The sequence below is a fragment of the Pithys albifrons genome, chromosome 4 (genome assembly GCF_047495875.1).
Source record: "Pithys albifrons albifrons isolate INPA30051 chromosome 4, PitAlb_v1, whole genome shotgun sequence".
Lineage (NCBI taxonomy): Eukaryota > Metazoa > Chordata > Aves > Passeriformes > Thamnophilidae > Pithys > Pithys albifrons.
Window position 1 is genome coordinate 68,611,097 of NC_092461.1, and position 18,314 is coordinate 68,629,410.

Genomic DNA, 18,314 nt, shown 5'->3' on the forward strand with positions numbered 1-18,314 from the left:
AAATATGAGATAATGGGGAGATAGCCCTAGTACACCACTTTTTTCTCCATTAAGAAAAAGTTAATAGTACTGTGAACTACAATTGCTGTACAGTTACTCTATAACTCTCCTGGCTGGAGCTGCTCATTTTGTATCTTGAAAAGAAAAAAAAAAATTATGATGTCTGAAACTGAAAGCTACAAAACCTCCACTAAATCTTGAGCTTGACTTTAAAACAAATACCTTAACTGGGACTTAAGTGCTTTTTAAAAACATTGCATCAATAAAACCTGAAAAATCTTTATAATTAGTTATTGAAGAATTAAGAAAAACATCTTCCTCTTCTAACAGGAAATAATCTACAAAACCAAGATGAATTCATGAAGGACTCTGGTGGTTTTGAATTTTTATTTTCTTGCTTAATGCTTGGCCTAAAGTTCAAGTAAAAGTATAAAAGAATGACACCTTGTATTGAACTCAGTGGGCCATCATAGAATGATGAGAATACTGGACAAGGCTAACAGTGCTGCTCTACAGGACCCATATGAAAGGTAAAAAAAAAAACCTAAAACTATGCCAATCTCTGGTATGGATCATCCTGAATTTTAAGCGAGAGATAATGGAGTATGACAATCATATAAATTAAACCCTGGATGTTCACAGTCATCGTGACCTTCTTGCAGGTCTGCCTGGATTGACACAACTGACTGGGAAAGAACCATGGAGTGAGCACCTTAGAGTGTGGAGAGCCATGGACACAGAGAGGCCTGAAAAGAAACAGGCTCTGCTGTGGGAGCCTCCTCTAATGAGAATACAAGTTGCTCCACACAGTCCCCTCACAAAGTACCACAGCCTCAGAACAAAGAGAAATATAAATGCCTCTTCCCAGCCCTGGGCAGCCTGGGTCTCTGAGCAAGCTCTAGGAGTCATTTGAGAGAGGACTGCTAAGAATGTCTCACAGAAGCTTAGAATATTAAATAAGCACTTTTATTCTGCTTGACCCTGCAGACTATGAAGAAAATTGTTACATTACTCAAAGTTGTCCTACATACATTGCTTCTCAGGTGCTAAGTACCTATTTAACCTGAAGGTCAGGTTGCTGTAATAATGAATATATTGCTACATTAAACACAAATATTACAGTATTAGTAAAACAAACTAAGAAACCTAAAACACCAGGACTGAAATGATCAGAGATGTTATTGATGAAAAAAAAAATAATGCTTCAGAGCTGTTACTGAGTGTTTTTTAAAAATACAGGAGAGCTGCCAAAAGATCAGTTCTTCTGTTCCCCCTTACAGTCACTAATCATGCATTTTGGAGTTAAGTAATGTCAGAAGAAAGGTTGCTTGTGCAAAATTAATCCAGTCCCTTTGGGTATATGCATTATGATATAGGCTTGTAATTACATATTTTTCCCCTCAGGACTGTTGCTATATTCATTTCACAGGAAGGAAGAGTGGTTCATTAAAAATCAGCTGGACAAGCTTCTGTTTCTCATTTGTGTCCTCTTCCAGGGTTGATATGGCATCCTGTGCCACCATATTTGCTGCCCCCTGGCCAACCTTGCTCCAGTAACAGTTAGCATCCTCATTGCCCTTTCAGCAGTGCTCACCACTGAGATACTCAAATAATTCACATATATCAACTCATTTATTTTCTGAACATTTCTCTGACTGAGATAGTATTATAAATCCTCCTGTTTAGCATGTGAGGAACTGTGTCATTTGGAAATCTGGGCATAAACTTTCCAGTCACTTTGACTGGGCATAAAATAAGAGTTAATGAATTCAGCTGAGCACCCAGAAAAAGAACAGAAGAATCAAAAGAAGAACACAAGAAAAGAACAGAAGAGTCAATGCCCATTTGTGGAGGTCTAGTTTAAAAGATTTAGTATTCTTGTATAGATCTTATGGCAGGTTCACAAAGGAAGATTTAGCTGCCTTGAGCCTGAAAATCTCATTCTAAGCTGTCTTGCACCATTCAGAAACTTTCAAATTTCATAGCAGATTAAAAGGCATTTTACAGGAAAAAAACCCCAAGCTCTATTACTGCATATTTCAGATTCACTTCATTTCCCTCACTCATTTCAAGAAATTTGGTAATGTGCTCCTCCACCATCCCTGTTTGACTCCTTTTTCTCCACTGCTTTCTTTCATACTCTTGATTCTACACTATCCCTTCAATACACACCACAGATCCAGGCTTCAAGGGCTTTTCCAGTCTCTACACCTCAAGCAATTTATCCTGAATTTAGCTTCTTTTGCCTGTTATCATGCACTTTTACCTCAGTCCCTTCTTTTTCCACTGGGGTTATTGCACTGTCACTGTCAGGTCATACTCTGTGCCTTTGTCCAGTCAGTCCTTTCTTTATTTGTGAAACCCAACTGTCTGTTTGAATCTCTTTCTGATAATCAGGGAATTCCCAAATTCTTTTAACTTTCTTTGCCTTCTCCTTGTAATCTCTTCCTCTACCACCACTTTTGATGGGAGAATAATTTTATTTCAAACACACTCCAGATCTTGTTAAAATTTTGGAAAGACATATCTATAAATACTATGTTCCTGAAATAAACAATTTCTGCTGGTTGCTGCAGAATCTATAAATTTAAATTAGAAAAAAATGTAACAAAATTTCATGTCATTTTAGTGAAAATTCGTATTTTTATTCAATAGTGCAAATAGGGGGTGGGAGCATCATCCTGTAGGTACATCACTCCTTTGAAAGAATACGCATATCTGCAGGAGCTGGGGGCTGTTTTATGCCTGAATGTCTTCTGGTATGAGAGAACCTTATAGTGACCTGTGCAATTTTTCAATTGAGGACATTCAGTCAGCTTCCTTATATAAATCTAATCTGCTCATGATTTTCAAAATGTGAATGGTAATGAAGTTGCATTTATGATGCTTAATTTGATTTTTAATTTGGCCTCTCTGGGTCAGTGCCTCAGAGAGTCTGCTGCTGCTGATAGGCATCATCATGTTAAGAAATCTGCACTCAGGCCAGCTGTGTTTATGTATCATTCACACTGGTACCATACAATGAAGAAAATCACTAATTTGACTCTAATTGTGGCAGTTGTGTTCTGTGAAGTGTCTAAATTAGAAGAAACTTATAAAACACTCTATTACTTGTAAAAAAAAAGTGTTCTGAGGAATTTTCTACACAATGGAATATTTTGGGAGCAAGCTTTCAAAACAAATAGGAGAATATATGTGAATAAAACCCATGAATGGTGCACGTAACCATGAATGAACTGTCTGAATGTATGATCATGCCCTTTGATAGAAAATATTTCTCAAAAGTCTCAAAACATTTGCATTTCAAGTCTCAGAAAGCTAATTGAAGCAGGACCTGATGACAGGGGAAGGAAGGAAGGAAGGAAGGAAGGAAGGAAGGAAGGAAGGAAGGAAGGAAGGAAGGAAGGAAGGAAGGAAGGAAGGAAGGAAGGAAGGAAGGAAGGAAGGAAGGAAGGAAGGAAGGAAGGAAGGAAGGAAGGAAGGAAGGAAGGAAGGAAGGAAGGAAGGAAGGAAGGAAGGAAGGAAGGAAGGAAGGAAGGAAGGAAGGAAGGAAGGAAGGAAGGAAGGAAGGAAGGAAGGAAGGAAGGAAGGAAGGAAGGAAGGAAGGAAGGAAGGAAGGAAGGAAGGAAGGAAGGAAGGAAGGAAGGAAGGAAGGAAGGAAGGAAGGAAGGAAGGAAGGAAGGAAGGAAGGAAGGAAGGAAGGAAGGAAGGAAGGAAGGAAGGAAGGAAGGAAGGAAGGAAGGAAGGAAGGAAGGAAGGAAGGAAGGAAGGAAGGAAGGAAGGAAGGAAGGAAGGAAGGAAGGAAGGAAGGAAGGAAGGAAGGAAGGAAGGATTTTAAGAGACAAGGGTAAGAATATTCTGCAAGCATTAAAGCTAAAGTTTTGCATACATTGAAAGCAAAATTGTCACTTCTGTAGCATAGACTGTCAAACCAAAAAGCATTACCTCATCCAGAGATCTGAATCCAGAAATTCCAGCCAATTTGCCAGTTTACCTGGTGGTTGGTTTTGTCTGCTGAAGTCTGGATTTACTTATAAATTACATACAAATTCTTCTGTTGTGCCACACAGACCTCACAGGCAGAAGGACTTACTGAAAATGCTGTGCTAAAATTAATGAAACTTGCCTCATAAAAAAACAAAACAAGCCAAGAATATTCACACATATTTTTAGACATACTTTGAAATTTTTTCATTTCTTGTTTTATTCAAAACATTGGCTTCCCAAAAGTTTCACTGTTTTCTATACATTCAAGAAAATAGATTTATGTAGATTTCAGCATTCAGTATTATTTCTATTTCAGTATAGCCTGCACTATAATAATAGCCTGACACTTGCTTCACTGACTGCCTAAAATACCAATAGACTAAAATAAATTTAAAATGACTGAAGCATCTCCCAACTTAAAAAAAAAACAGTTTTAAAATTTCTGAGTGAATCAGACTCTGACAAGATTTGGAATATGAATGATGTGGGTCTGGGTTATAGAAGATTTGTTACAGAAAGATTTAAATAGAACATTCAATTTGTGGCTTAGTACTGCAGCACTCCAAGCATTTTTGCTAACTCCCCAAAATATGACTGAATTCTCTATCTCCTAAACATAAATTCCACTCCTAACTAGGTCATTAAGGTTAGCTTTATGTAAGACAACCCATAATATAGGGAAATCTGTGTGACCTTCTCACAGACTTAGAAAACATTATCTAGATGAAATCCTCCTAAGGGGGCACTTTTCTGTTTGAAAAAAGCTCTCTCCAAGACCTCTTAAAATGGTTTGGTCAAAATGGAATGATTCACCAAAAAGAGCTCAGTGTGATTTCACCTGTGACCCATATCAGTCTTTTCAATGGATGATGGGACTAAAATGACAAGAATTGTGGATATTCCAAAGGAAGGATCAAAACTCAGTGACACTGGGAAATTCAAGGCAGTCTGAATTCAATCCTATGAAATCCCAGATATAAAAACATGGTTGGGCAAAAAATATGAAGTATACCAACAAATGAGCAATGTCTTGCTAGACAGCAACAGGAGCAGAAATAACAGCAGATTGATTATGAGCAAGTAGATACTAACAGCATGATGATGGTGCACATTTGTATCCAGAAGTAAATCTTTCAGACTGCTTACTTAGTGCTGACACAGCCAGAATACCATACTTCTTGTTGTCCAAATCATAGCAAGGCAGTGACAAGCAGACTAGGAAGAGTCCAGAAGACAACAGCAGAAATGGTTAGATCAAGTGTTTGGAAACACACCATTAAAAGGCAAAATTGTAAGACTTATATCGGTTCAACATGGACTACGGATGAGAAGGGACATGTAAATAATGTGCATATGAAGACAGTTGTTAATGAGGAAAATAGGAAGATCATTTTGCTAAATTATCTGTGTCTGCTGCAATACTGTTATATTAAGCACAAAAATAATAATTAGACGAGTTGAAGACCCAAACATGTAAATATAGAACTCTGAAATATTGTTATGCAGCACATGGATAAAAACATAAAAACCTCCACAAAGAAATAAGTTCCTGAAAGGTTTTCTGAGGTTAGGACTAATCTTCAGCATTCACAGCAGGATGACGTGTGCCTGAAAGATGTAGGTGCTGAGTGTGGAGAGAGAGAGGCCCATAAGCAAGCACTATACTCAGACATAGCTTAGGCTGTTGAAGGTAAACCATATGATGTCTCATATAGAGGGTTCAGCGTGTAGTGGGGCATCACCACCTCTGTCAGGAAGGGCCCTCTTTCTGAGGCAGGTCTTTTTCTGTAATTATGTACATTACTACAAACTGCATAAACTCAAACCCTGCAGTAAAGGTGATACGATTCAGGGAAAAGATCTTAAGTCTATTTCTGTACCCTTTCTGTCCAAGCCTGAACAGGCTTCAGTCACATATTTTATGCTATCTAAACTAATCTCTGCCTCAAAGGAGAGGGCAAGACCATTTTGCAGCTTCTGTTGAAGCTGCATTTTCAGAGACCAGCCCATGGCTGCAGTCCCTCTTATGAAGGAGCCTGGATGTGTCACATTCCACTGCTGACTTCTTGCTTTACAGACTTGCTCACATAAACAGAGCACTCCACAGAGAATAAAAGGATAATAGGACCTCCCATGCTTGAATAAGAAGCTGCAGCTTTTATTCATATATCGACTTGCTTCATTTAAAAAATCCTCATTACTTCTGGAGTGTGATTCTATTTCTCTTGGGGAAAATATACCATGAGGACAAAATCTATTTTCACTCTGGCTCTCTGTTAGCAGCATGGATGTCTTGCTTTTTTATGTACCTTGTTTTCTCAATGGGAAAATATGTTGTGCAACAAGTGTTAAAATGAAAGCAGTTTAAATATAAGAAAAGGTACTTCTTTAAACTGAATAATGATCAAAACAGTGGATTTGTGAGAAATAAGTCTTAAAATTGACTTTGGAACAGTTGCAAAATGCATATGATATGTTCACATTTGAAAAAAGGTTGCATTTTGTTGAAATACTGAAGTGATTTCAGCTTCCTAATGTCTGAACAAAAGGCAGAGAATTTTTTTATCCATTTGCAGTGCTGCCATTACAATATCAATTTTGGGAAAAATTAAAAAAAAAGAGAAGAGAAATAAAGGCCCAAAATTTATAGATAAACTCAGAAACTGATAGTTATACTTTCAACTTCCCATTTTCCAATATTCAGTTACACATATTTTTCAAACTCAACTTGTTATTTACATAACTGTTTTAATTTTCTATATAATTACAAAGCATTGTTATAAATTTAGTCTTTGTTATGTTCACTGTGTTTAGTACACTCTAGTTGTTCTTTATGCTGCAACATTACTTCAGATCTCCTTGGACTGAAATGTAATATTCTCGATGCTTTTTTCACTGCTGTGTAATCACACACCATTCAATCATTTGAGACTTCCATCTACTTCTCACTCTCTTCAGCAACTCTAATGGATGACCCTCATTTCAAGTTCATTCATTCTGACTTCATAACGTCTTGCACGCAATAAGGCGCATTTCGATCCGCCTAGCAGTAAGTAATACAGAAGCAATACAGATATTTGCATTGCATTCAGCTCCCTCAGAGCAGCACAGTTGGTTGAAAATAATCCTACCTGATGCATGTTCATTTACAGTTCAATTTACACTCTGTATTTGATTTCTCCTTACAAAATTTGTTTGTTGTGAGCTTGCTGACTTTTCCTTTTTTACCAGATTTTTGTAAAATTACAGGTAAAAGACACAATGTAAATAGAAAAGCCATTCACACCTACACACAGTTAATAATTTTTTACTTTCTTTTTTTTTTTTTTCCTTTTAGGAACTAAAATCTAGAGGCAGAGGAAAAAGGATTGTCTTTGCACTCTCATAAAAGTAAGTCAACATCTGTATGTTTCCATTCCAGTATGGCTACTGTGACTCATGGGAAAATCTAAGGCCAGAATTTCTGTCATTGTAAATCTTGATGGACCAAAAATAGACATCTTATACAGTTTAAATCTTTGGAACCACATGTTAACAGAAACATATGCAAAGTGCACATGAAGTCTATCACAACAAATCAACAAGAGACACAGGGAGAAGATTAATGCAGGGAGGTAAAAAGAAAACAATACTTGCATCATTTAAATATTTTCATTATACATAAAAAGTACATCAGAGGCACTTCAGTTTATGTGCTCCGATAGTTTTACAGCACAGAAGGCTGATGTGAATGAAGGTATCAGGAAACTGAACAAAACCAGTGATAAAGTCTTTTCACTGCCTGGTGCCTGGAGCTGTTAATTAGAGAATATTGCTGTTTGACTATATCTGTCCTATCAAATAATTTTCTTTCTTAATTTTATTCCTCCATTTTGCAAGAAGGTTGAGAAAAAAGAGACTGGCAATGAAGATGAATGGGACTATCACCAGAAACCTGAAAAGGAAAAATCGTGAATCTGCAGTTTGTGGGCTGTTCATGAAAGTAGCTAAGCTGAACAGCACTTCCTAAAGCTTGGGAGAAAAGACTAAGATTTAAATGAAAGTAAAGATGTGCTTTGAAGCTTTTTTGCTTTTTACCATTTACTTTGATGACCCTTAAGCAAGCAGCTAAATAATGTTCTGTTTTGAATAAATTACTTCTGACTCGCTTTAATTTAGTTGCAGGTATGAAAAACAGGACCAAGATAGACAAGATGGAGTACTGAGGTAAAAGATACATACGTACAAGTGAAGTCCTTCAAAAGTCACATAAAAAAATTATTTCATTCTTCCTTTACCCAAAGTGACTGAAGCACATCTAAAGTACAATTAAAATAGCCTCCTTAAAGGCTGTAAGCAGAACTAGTAACAAGAAAAAAATGGAGTTCTCTCTGCATTTTCCATTGCAATTTAACACACACATATGGATGGATGGCTTCTGTTAGCATCACAGGAGAAATCCACCTAACCTTGATAGAACCTAGACCTCTGTTCAAAGGCCTCAATCACACACCGCTGTTTAGTAGCCCCTCCACTCAACAGCCAACATAGAAATGTAGTATTCGGAGACCTGTATTAAGCATACAAATTTCACATGCAGTACATTATACAAGGCGAAACATCTCAGCATGGTAATTCAAAAACCCAACATATTTAAGCAACTAGGTGTCCAGAGCTTGCTCACCAGAAACTCCTAGCACAAAGTTATAGTTGATGTTGCATTTCATGATCAGAATCACACTAAGACATGGAAGAAATCCAATATTCCTCTTCCCACATGAACATTTCAAATCTAAGAGTCTGCTGAAACTATCAATTAATAGGGGCTGAAAATCATCTTTTTCTTATTGAGATTCAGACTACTGAATGAATCCACAGAAGAGAGGGTAAGACCACCAGGACTTCTTCCTCCCAGCATGGTTCCTACTCAAAACACATGAGTGCTATATAAAAGACAAGTACCACCATTACTTTCTCTGATGTGTTCATTTAAAAGAGTGCCCAGCCATTCTCCTCATGGGAAGAGCCTGAATCTATTACTAATTAATTCAACAGTTATCCTAGCGTATTAATAGTGTGTGGCAGAAATACTACAGATGCATTACCATGCTTCATCCTTCAGATGCTCTATAAAACCATATGAAAAGTATTTTTCTAACAGTCATTAAAATGCTCTTATCAGCAAACTGATGATGTTCACTCTATGCAACTGGAAAAGCATTAGAGGCTGAGGTCTCTGAACAGAATGATTATCAATGGAACCAGTGTTAAAACTGATCTTAAGCTCTGTCAGTCCTCAGTGTGAAAAGAAACAATTTAAGAGTCAAATTTTCCTATAATTTCTATCAGTGCCTCATAGTGATGTAGGCTAAATGGTTCCCTCAGTGGTCTTCTTTTTGTAAAGAGAAAGCAAAGACTGAACAATGCAGTGCAGACTTGGGCAGGGGTAAGCTGCTGGGAGTTACTGATGCAGTTCCTTTTACCTATTCCTGGTCATGCTCTCCAGGCGTTGCCACTGAAGTCAAGTACTGGAATCATAGAATACCCTGAGCTGAAAGAGTCCAACAAGTAATCTTGTCCACCTTCTAGATTGGATTTGTAGGCACAAACTGAATATTCTTCCCTCCATGCTTGAAAAGATAGTAAAAACAAAACAAAACAAAACCAAAACAAAACAAAAAAAGAAAAAATAAAAGCCTTATCATATACGCTTCCTATACACACAAAAAATGTAATAATCAAGTCCTTTATGAGACACTTGATGGTCTTTTGCCACCCATGTAAGTCATGCTTCTATACTGACTAGTCAAACTCCCCAGAAGTCAGAGTATTTTCAGACCTCGCATTCAGATTTGTGTTTACTGACATCTACTGGCTGTTCTGACTCATATCGTCATTTGCCAGTGAAATGAGAGGTGGGTCAGTTTAGCACTGCTGACTACTTTAATAGCATCAGCCACATAAAGGGAAACTGGCCCTTCCTGTGTCTATGTACAATACAGACAACACTAATTTTTACGTACTACTTCTAAAAATTATCCTTCTCAAAGTATGATTCATTAATAAGCTGCCGATAAAAACAACTCAAGTGAAAGGACACACAGTGAAATACAGTACCACATTTATCCATTCCTAAACACTTTTCTCCTTTGCAAAATTCATGTAGAATCCAAGGAGAGTCTTCCTTTAAGCAGGCAACACATGATTTACAAAGAAACACTGCTTGTAGAACACAGTTAATAAAATGATCTATTGGACCACAAGAGTGAGTTAGATGGTGCTTCACTCACAGTATATTTTGCCATCTGATACAGAAAGGGATCATTGAGTATAATGAGATGATTCACTAGCACCTATTAACTATTTAGGAAAGAATAACCCAGCTATTACTCTAAAAAGAAAGGATTTAGGCAAGCAGAAAATAACCAATATAGACTGAAAAGTAACAAATGGCATATTTATTCAATGTGATAGATGTTGCAGGAATTTTTCCAACTGAAGTCTCAATGGTTTTGTCACTTCACCTAAAAGATAGCAATTTCAGGGAGCCTTCATTGCACATCCTTCTATTATGCCTTGGTATTTTTTAAATGTAGTCTGGGAAACTGCACTGTTTCTTGACTCAAAATCAAACAGTGCTCTCTGAAATTCTGAAAGGTGAGGAAGTAAGAGTTGGCTCTTTGAGTTAACACAGCTGATCAATATGAATGGCAAAACTTGATTCACCTTTAAAGAATTTCAAAATCACAAATTTTCTTTGTTATAAAAAATTCTGCAAGGATTTGAGTCAATCTTCCGAGTGAAGTATTCAGAATTTAATAGTAAATTAGCTGAAGTATTTATAAGAAGGTTTCATAGGGTTCCTCAGGTAGTGGTTTACCTCCAAGTCTATAACTTTAGGGCATTTTCGTGTCAAAACTGACTGTTCTAAAATTAGACAATGCTTTCTGATGACATCAAAAATGGAGCAGGTAGCAAAGTTCATAAAAAAGTAGCATTCTTCCATTAGCAATGAGGAAAGAAATTTAGTTTCCTGAAATTCCACATTTTCCTTTCTCTCTCACACACTGAAATCTTTCAATAAAGGTATCATAGACATTAAAAGTATTTACCTCCATCACTCTTCTTTAAGTAGGTAACTGTTAAAATATAAACAGAACATCAGATAAGTGTCTGCTTTAAATGAATCATTCTTTCATGAGATTAATTCTTCAGTGCAAGAATTTTAGATACTCAGATTATTTAGGTCAAGTTTCCTAAATTTTATAGAGGAAGAGTTAAAAAGAGTAAGTGATCTCTTGTGGATGAACAGATGAAACAGAATACTCATTGATGAAAAGCAGTGCAAAGAAAATATGCATCAGACTGAAGGAAAAATGTGGGATTTCAGGCAAAAAGTCTCACAGGGATCCAGGAGATATGAAGAATATCTGAATAGACACTCTAGAGTTGGACAATTCCCTTTCAAAAGCAGTTTAATTTCAGTTCATACATTTATAGTCTAGAGATTAATTAGAAAAATTCAAGTTAATATTCCAATAAACAAAGAAGTGTGCATGCAGGCTTATATGTATTCTGTAGCACATGCTGAAAAGGAGGTTCTAAAAATCTGTTATCAGCCTTCTCTGAATATATATCAAAAAAAGTTTTACAGTGTCAAACAATACTGAATGCCAGAAAATTCTCATGGTGTTGCATTGCCAAATAATATTTCTTTTGTTCCATTCTGTTGGGTGCTACCCATGATGGCAAGGGCAAATTAGGAAGCTTAGTAATATCACAGATAAATGCTCCCTTTAAATATGGAAATGCATTCTACAGTTCCCAAAATAAATTCTCAGATGAACACGCATCATCCTGTGAAGTTTAATTAAATAGTGTTTGGTGTTGTTTGCTGTTTATTTTTTAAACATCAGCCTTTTTGGAACAATCTGTAGAAGCTTCTTTAGTTGGCCATTGAATTGTTCAAGGTCTAATTTTCACTCTGACAAAGATATACTGGTTTCTGAAACTTGAACTGGTCAAATCTTTTAGCATGAAACTATGAAAAAATTATAAACCAACATATTTTCATTAGTAAAATATCCTCGCCATATAACCCTTCTAGTAGAATTGAATGAGGAACAATCCACTAACTTAACTGCAGTATCAAGCTTTTTGTGGTCATACTGATTTTTATTTTTAAGTAACTTTAATTCTATCATCTAAATCTTTAGCCATATTGCTAAAACAATATTGCTCTCCAGTACATAATTAAAGTTTCACCCTTAAAGACAAAATGCTGACATAAAAAGTCCATTGTTAGAATGACAAACTTGAATTGCTATTTTAATTTATTGTTGGAGAGAGACAGACACGACTGGTTAGACTGGGTTTGATGGCTTCTCTTAGAGAGGTTTACAATATGTGAGAGGGGCAAAAAAAAAAAAATCATAAAGCATGATACCTGGATTACAAGCAGGAAAACAGTCATACTTTACCATGTGAGGAATATAATTTCAGCACCATAAATTATGCATTATGAAGGAGGCAATTTTGAAGAAACCCTATACATAATAAGAGTTTTCTGTCTTTATATTTTCTACAAAGAGCCCTGAAATCTTCCTCAAAAGCAAGATGATAAAGCAAAGATAGTGCATACCTTGGAGATCACCAACACCTTGAAAATCTATTAAACAAGAAGAAAAAGCATTCTAAAATCAAAGGTCATTGCTAGTAATCCAGTGCTCTAAACTCCATCTGAAGAACATTAACTCTACTTGAAAACATAGTCAACACATCTCCTGAGTTTAAACCAGAAATGAGCAAATGATCAGCTATGGCAGATCAGAAGGTATACAGGTCATAAACTGTTTAAAGAAACACCATCTACAATCAAACTGCAAAAGGTAAAATGAAAACGTAATGCTGTACCTGGATATATAAGCTAATCCTAAATTAACTTAGTGGGCTGCCAGAAGCATCATGAGAGCCTAATATAGCCTGTTTTCTAAAGGGTTACTGAAGAAACAACTACTTCAAGACCCAAACTGTCTTTACATGATTATATAGACCACTTTTCAAATTTTTGTAAACAAAAGAAGCATATTTTTTAAGCAGGAGCAGCTATTGCAGATGCAATATAGATTTTAAGACCTTAATTTCACTGTAAAGAAAGATAACAAATGTATCTCTCTTTAAACCAGTGGATATTTTAGCCTTCTTCAAAGATGGAGGTATACAGACCACATGAGATAATATTAAGAAGGGGAATGATATCTGTCCCTTACAGCAACAGAAGGCACAGATTCTCACTAGAGGAAAGATCTTTGCCCATGGGTGAATCTGAGCAGCGCAGGATCCAGTAAGACCAAAAATCCAAGTAGTAATAACCTGTCACAGATTTCTTGGGGGAGACGGCCTTCTGGAATAGCTACACATAAAATAAACATAAAGTTACAGATTACTTTGCTTACTCGCCAATTACATCTACATCTCTATTCTTGACTGTTGTTTATTAATAAACACCTGCTTGCTGTAGAGCCTTTTATCTGTAAATCTCAAAGAACTTTTGAGTACCGGTATTTAGTTAACTTGGACACAGTGAAGCACAGGATAAACTGAGTGCTTTGGTTTCTCTGGCAAGAACCACAAGAGGAAAAGAAAGAAAAAGAGATGATTAAGGCAGTGTAGTTTTAAAGAAACTATCCAAGTAGCAAGGTCTCTAACTTGAATGTTGAAATAATCCTCTTTTGATTCATTCTTATCAGAAATCTTGTTAGATTTCCTAAAGGAACAATGAATGCTCTGTCAGTTTTCTAAAAACATGCAATGTCTTTGGACAATAGTGGCCATGACAAACTGATTCAAAATTGAGCAATAATAATCTAAGAAGAATTTGGTACTGTAGTTTGTATTCAGCAAGCCATGCAGCACCATATTGAAAACATGCAGCATTTCATCACCTGATTTACAGTGGTAAAGAGTTATGGAATGAACTCTAGCATGTGTCTCATGCTTTGAATCATGCAATATTTCAAAAGATGCCTCTTGTGCATGTTTATTGTTTCTCGGTGATCACAAATGAAAAATATCATAGTCAGAGAGACAGCTATTTTTGTTAGCCCTGTAAATAAAGTCTGGAATTTGAAAAGCAAGACATGTTCATTGTGATCATTTATCAGAAAGATTTTGACATTCACAACTTCATTAAATAACTTTGCCTGTGACACAGGACAAACCAGTGTTCTTGTTATCCTGCAAGGCATCATCACTATCAGCATCACTCAAAGATTAAGAGGTTTCCAAGAGAATGATTTTTATTAAAAGGAGGATTCTGCAATTTGGTTCTGAACACATACACAGAGTAGATTGATGAGAAAAGCTAATATAAAAAACACAAAAAGGTCACCATCACCACTCAGAGCATCATGTAGACAATGCAGGCCTTATTTAATCCTGTTCCTATTCCAGATAGTACAACCAAAGTCCAGTTAGAGCTTTTTTGTAACATTATTAAAGATAGTTTCCATCCAAGGAGTTTACAATGTAATGTAGACCAAACAATCCCACAAAAAAAAATGGTGTAACTGAAAATAGCAACATATATTATTCTCATATCTGTTTTAGATATATAATGAAACAGCAGTCTGACAGACAAATTAAAACAAAAATATCTTCTGAATATTTCAAGATGAAATGAGAATACTTATGCAATCTGAAAGCTATTTTATATATATACTTTTTTTTTACAAGTTCAGATATCATATTGGATCTCAGCATATATTTCTGAACAAAACATTGACAACCCAATGAATTCACTTGTTCAATATCTCAACTTAATACAAATACATTCCGTTATTAGATTGTCACTATTTTCAACTTCAAAAAAGCAAGAAGACACTTGCAAAAGAATGTGCAATTGCTACTCCTAATGAGCTTCAAAGGCAGTGGGAACTATGTGGGTAAAGAAATAAAGTATATCAATGTGGAACCTCTCCATCTCCCAAATTGCTTATGAAGTACCAGAATACTTGGAGGTAAATTTGCAGAGAGGACTAGTTGAAGGTACAATGAGAATTAGCTACAATGAGACTTTAGCAGAAAAGAAATCCATTATGGACACTAAACATCAGTATAAATTCTCCTGAAAATACTGCTGTTTTTTACATGCTTAATGTAAGGTGAACTTCTCTGCAAAGTTTGCTTCCTCTGTGCCTGCAGAGCTGTTCTAAATGTCTTAACCAGTGTAACTAGAGGTAAGCACTTTACAGCATGTCACTCTTCATTGATAGAGACGGTGGAGATGCTCCAGAGTGAACTCTGAAATAAATATTAGGGATCAACTGAGAGGAACATATTTGCATGTGAAATACAGGCAGAGCAAACTGGCTTATACAATCTCTGTTGAACATGACACTCACTTCTACTTCTTCAGTCTCCTGTTTCCCTCTGTGGTACCAGCCATCAAGGCGAGCATGTGCCTCAGTCTGGCATGCTGACTATGAGTATTCCTGCCTTGAGCTTACTACATAGTACTAATACCTAATTCTCCCCATGCTCATCCAAGGATCCTACATGCCAGACACAATTCTTCAGTGAATTTCATGCTCCATAACCCATGCTTTCTTTCCAAAGGTTCATATACCTGGAAGATGGGACCTGCCATGCTGAAGTGCAGCAGTGTGTGAACTGGCAGCTCTATGCTTGATGAAACCCCAGCAGAATCCAGATTTTCCTGTGCTACAGCCTAACTTTACATGAACCATGCACAAGCACAGCAAGGTGCACATTTCTGCATACATGAGGTGTTCAGTGTTGAATGAGAAATAAATGGAGGTATCTGCTGAAATTCAGAGTTCCATTTAAGAAGAAAAATCAAAATCATGGAACTGCAGAATAATGCCAGTAGCAAAGGCCTAATGAAGGTCATCTGTTCCTACATGGAGCCAGCTTTGAAGTTATATCAGATTGCTAAGGGTCTTTTATAGTCAAATTATGAATGTCCGCAAACACAGAGATACCACAAGTTCTCTGTGTAAACTGCCCTCCTTTAAAGTGAAGAACGTATGTTCTTTATGGGCTCAGAACATCTGGGCAGTGAGGACGGGCCCACAGCAGGTCTATCACAATTTACCTCACAACTTAATACTACCACAGAGGCAATATCTAGGGTCCTTGGTATAGAACAGATAAAACAGATGTGGTGAGTTGTACAAAATGGAGAGGGTGTCACAGGAAGGAAAGGGGTAAGAGCTACTTTTTCTGGACCAACATTCTCAAAAGAAGTAGGTGCTGCTGCTCTGAATAATGAACTATCAAGTGACTAAAGACAGGCATCAGCATCACCACCAGCCACAGGAATGTGCTCTGTGGGAAGAAATACGCAAAATTATATCTCTGGAAGATTTTCAATTTGCATTCTCTCTGCAATCTGAATTGCAATTCTCACCACAGGCTAGAGAGGGAGAGGAGTGGGATGTACATCACATGCCAACAGATTTAATATAATTTGTTTTGTTCTAATAGGCAAGCTATTGGCAAGGGCAAGTTTCAGATCAATTTTATTCCAACACTAATTTCAGTACAAATCTGCAGTTTTTCTGTTTCAGTAACCAACATTGTTAGTGGAGAACTGCTGTTATTTGGTGAGGATTCAGACATTTATCTAGTTACACATTCCACAGTTCACCCAGCTGGGTCATGAGTGCAAACCAGAGTGCCTGACAGAAAACCTACAGGGTTCTAAGGCTTTGCCCCAAAGAAACAGTGGAGAAAATATATTCCAGAAGGGTCAAGAGAGAAGAGAAAAAAAGATAAGGAAACAATCACATCTATAAAGTGGATGTTTAAATCTTTTTCCTCCTGGAAATGTAAAATGACAGTTCGGGTGAATAGCTCTTGCATGATGCTGTCACCCTTCATTCTACAACTCTGGATGAATGACATCTAACAGAAAGCTCTTTTCACCTCACCTTCAGGGATTAGATCCTTGGAGCATACTTAGGTAACTTCTTATAGACTAATGTTCAAGGCATTCAAGTCAGTAACGCAAAGAATAGTCTGACAAATGCCTCATGGTTTATTTCTGTATACAGCTAACGCAGTGTAATGTATAGTAATAACTATTGACTTATACAACCTCATTATATCAGTGGGCAATAAACCATTGTCCATTCTTACCAGTGAGAAAATGTAGAAATGAAATGCAGGATAGTTAATATACCATAATTTACAGTGTTATCTGTGTTATCTCTGTACAGCCCATCCCTCATGTGTATAACCACCATTAAGTATCTTCCTCAGTACAGTTTTGAGGAGTAGGCTTATATGTGGCAATTTCTTTGGCAAAAAGATTTCATCATAAGTACAGTGTTACATAGAATAATCTAGCTATTATTGCTTGTTGTAAGTTCTTGTCATTTAAAAAGTAATTTTGCTATCATCTTGCCTTGAACCACATTATTCAAAAAACTCTACAACTGATACCAGCCCAGTGTATGCTAGGTCAATTTTTTGTTATGTATGTATCATTATCACCTCTGATACAGAGACTATTCTAGGCTATTCAGGTGTATATTGGAAAGGCAAAGCAAAGCAGTGCAGCACCACCCAGAGATTCCCAAACCAAAGCCAAATTATCTAAACCTGATCTGAGTCTGTGCACTCTAATTGCAATAGCATGACACTAGTATCTCCTAACTTACATGGCTGTGCTTCTTCTCTAAACACTGTGTGGTAAATCTTGACCTGATGAGTTCACAGACTGAAAAACAAAGTCATAAATGGAAAATGGGCAGAAAGCAATGTCCTCAAGTCCATGAAGCCTGACGTGAGCACATCAGCATGTGCTAGACAATCAGGGCTAATAACAGGGATGAAATAGGCAGGGTAATAGCAGGCACAGGTTTTTCTATGCTCATGAAGTTTTTCAGGACTTGTGATTACTTTCTGTATTGCTTGCTAGGCAAGGGACACTGCAGTGGTAGTGAAAAGTAACTTAAGCTGGCTACTACTAAGCAATATCAACACTTTGTTTTAAAATTTGTCTGTCTCTGTCCTCACTCTTCTGCAAACTTGCAGATATTTATTTCCATACAAGTCAGAGTTTTCAGTTAAAATATTATTTTTAACACCTCTTCAGTACAATCAAAAGTAGAAGTTGCACATGATTGTATAGACAGTCATCCAAAAGGTCAGATGGGTCAAGGATAGCATTTTGAAGAGGAGGAGGATAGTTAGACTCTGTGGGAGGAATGTAAATTTATTAGTTACTTGATGTTAATTTAAGCAGTAGCTCAGCAATTTTTAAACTATCTCAATAGTGCCTAAATGCTGCAGTTAAGTTTCTAAAGCAATGGCAAGCATTG

General features: G+C 36.6%; 1 protein-coding gene across 2 annotated transcripts in view; it reads right to left on the reverse strand.

Moving 5' to 3' along the window:
* The window catches only part of XKR4 (XK related 4), a 241,973-nt gene that overhangs the window by 162,422 nt on the left and 61,237 nt on the right, over positions 1–18,314 (reverse strand). The gene's annotated exons all lie outside the window — the stretch shown is intronic.